The sequence below is a fragment of the Dromiciops gliroides genome, chromosome 6 (genome assembly GCF_019393635.1).
Source record: "Dromiciops gliroides isolate mDroGli1 chromosome 6, mDroGli1.pri, whole genome shotgun sequence".
NCBI lineage: Eukaryota > Metazoa > Chordata > Mammalia > Microbiotheria > Microbiotheriidae > Dromiciops > Dromiciops gliroides.
Window position 1 is genome coordinate 161,928,173 of NC_057866.1, and position 2,173 is coordinate 161,930,345.

The following is a 2,173-nucleotide window of genomic DNA, read 5'->3' on the forward strand; positions in this document are numbered from 1 at the left end:
CCTCCTGATCGTCGCCATCATGGGTCGCATGCACGCTCCCGGGAAGGGCCTGTCCCAGTCGGCTTTGCCGTACCGCCGCAGCGTGCCCACGTGGCTGAAGCTCACCTCGGACGACGTGAAGGAACAGATCTACAAGCTGGCCAAGAAGGGCCTGACGCCCTCCCAGATCGGTGTGATCCTGAGGGATTCTCATGGTGTGGCACAAGTGCGCTTTGTAACTGGCAACAAAATTTTGAGAATTCTCAAGTCCAAGGGACTTGCCCCTGATCTTCCTGAAGATCTTTATCACTTGATCAAGAAAGCTGTTGCTGTTCGCAAGCATCATGAGAAAACAGAAAGGATAAGGATTCTAAATTCCGTCTGATTTCTCAACGAGAGGCCGAATTCACAGGCTGGCTCGTTACTACAAGACCAAGAGAGTGCTCCCACCCAATTGGAAATATGAATCATCCACAGCCTCTGCTCTAGTTGCATAAATTTTGGTTTATGTACTAAAATAATAAAAGCACATCTAGATGAATCCTTGTTTTGTTTCTCCTTTTATGAAAAATAATTGTTAAATCTATCTGAAATATGCCTTTTACAGGGAATATTTTTAGAGATTACTATATATGTTGGCTTCAACCTATCTAGTCACTTTCATTTTACAGTGAAAGAAACTGAGGCTCAGTAATTAACTTTTCATTCCTCAATCACCAAACCTGTATTCTTCCCTTTTTTCTGCCACTATACTCAACACTTTAAAACTTGAATTATTACTCTTGTAGCTTCTGATTCTGGTCTTCCATTGCTTGACAACATAACTGCTGCTATAATAAACATGTATTTCCCTTGTTTCAAAAACTCAAAAAAAAAAAACATACATAAACATGTATGACTTTTCAAGAAACAAAACTTAAGTCGGGGTTTGAACATCAAAGTCACATGGGAATCACCTCAGGTGCCTCAAATTGAAGGCCTAAGTCCAGGGGCCTTGGCTTCTCAGAGCTTTGTATGCCAGGCAGCCTCCTACTGGAAAGTTAGGGCAGCAAAGTTTTGGGGTTTGAAACTAAACTCACTATCTTTAGGGTTCTGAGAAGGGTCCAAATATGGTCTTTTCTCTCAAGTAGAACCAGGAAAACAATGTATATAATAACAACAACATTGTAAAGATAAACAACTTTGAAAGACTTAGAAATTCTGATCAGTGCAATGACCAACCATGATGGGTGATGCTCTTAGGATGAAGGAATAGGGAAAGATGTGATAAAAAAGCAGAATCAGAATGGTACTCATACAGTAACTTTTTTAAAAGTCATGGGGCATATATGTATAGAGATATATAGATATAACCTATATCAGATTACCTGCTGTCTAGGGGAGGGGGGAGGGAGGGGAGGGAGGGAGAAAAATCTGAAATTGTAAAGCATGTATAAACAAAAGTTGAGAACTATCTTTGCATGTAACGGAAAAAATAAAATATCTCATAAAACCAAAAAAAAAAAAAGTCATGGGGCAGCTAGGTGGTACAGTGGATTCAGGAGGACCTGAGTTCAAATTTGACCTCAGACATTTGACACTTACTAGCTGTGTGACCCTGGGCAAGTCACTTAACCCCAGTTGCCTCTCACACACACACACACACACACACACACACACACACACACACAGAGTCAAAAAATTGGTTAAGTATCTTATAATCACTAGGGACCCCTGAGCCTTTCTCATCTCTTTAGAATTTATATAAAAATTCTATCTATGTGTACATTCAAGAGAATCCTTGAAGAAAATGTGAGAAACAGGCAGTCTTTTGCAGACAATGGAGGTAGAGCATATTTTTGTGGATTGACTGAAAGGAGCAGACAATTCAAGCTTCCACTGTGCCTTTGTGTTGACTATTAAAAAGCATTTGAGTCTATCAACCAAAATGTAGACCTAAAGGATGACTTTGAACAAATAATTTTACGTCCTCGGGCCTCGGTTACCTCATCTTGGGAGCATATTTTTTAAGATTACCCAGAAACCTTAATGACTCCAGTACAAAACATTAATTAGTAAAAAATAGAACTAAATAATTGGAGAGAAACATTAATTGCTCACGTATATGTTGAACAATAGAATATGACAATGCCACCTAAATTAATTTCCTTTACAGGGGTGTACCAGTCCAGCCCCCAAATAATATTTTATAGAA

General features: G+C 39.4%; 1 pseudogene; it reads left to right on the top strand.

Moving 5' to 3' along the window:
- On the top strand, positions 1-520 carry LOC122730440 (annotated as a pseudogene).
- Positions 521-2,173: the final 1,653 nt, after the last annotated feature.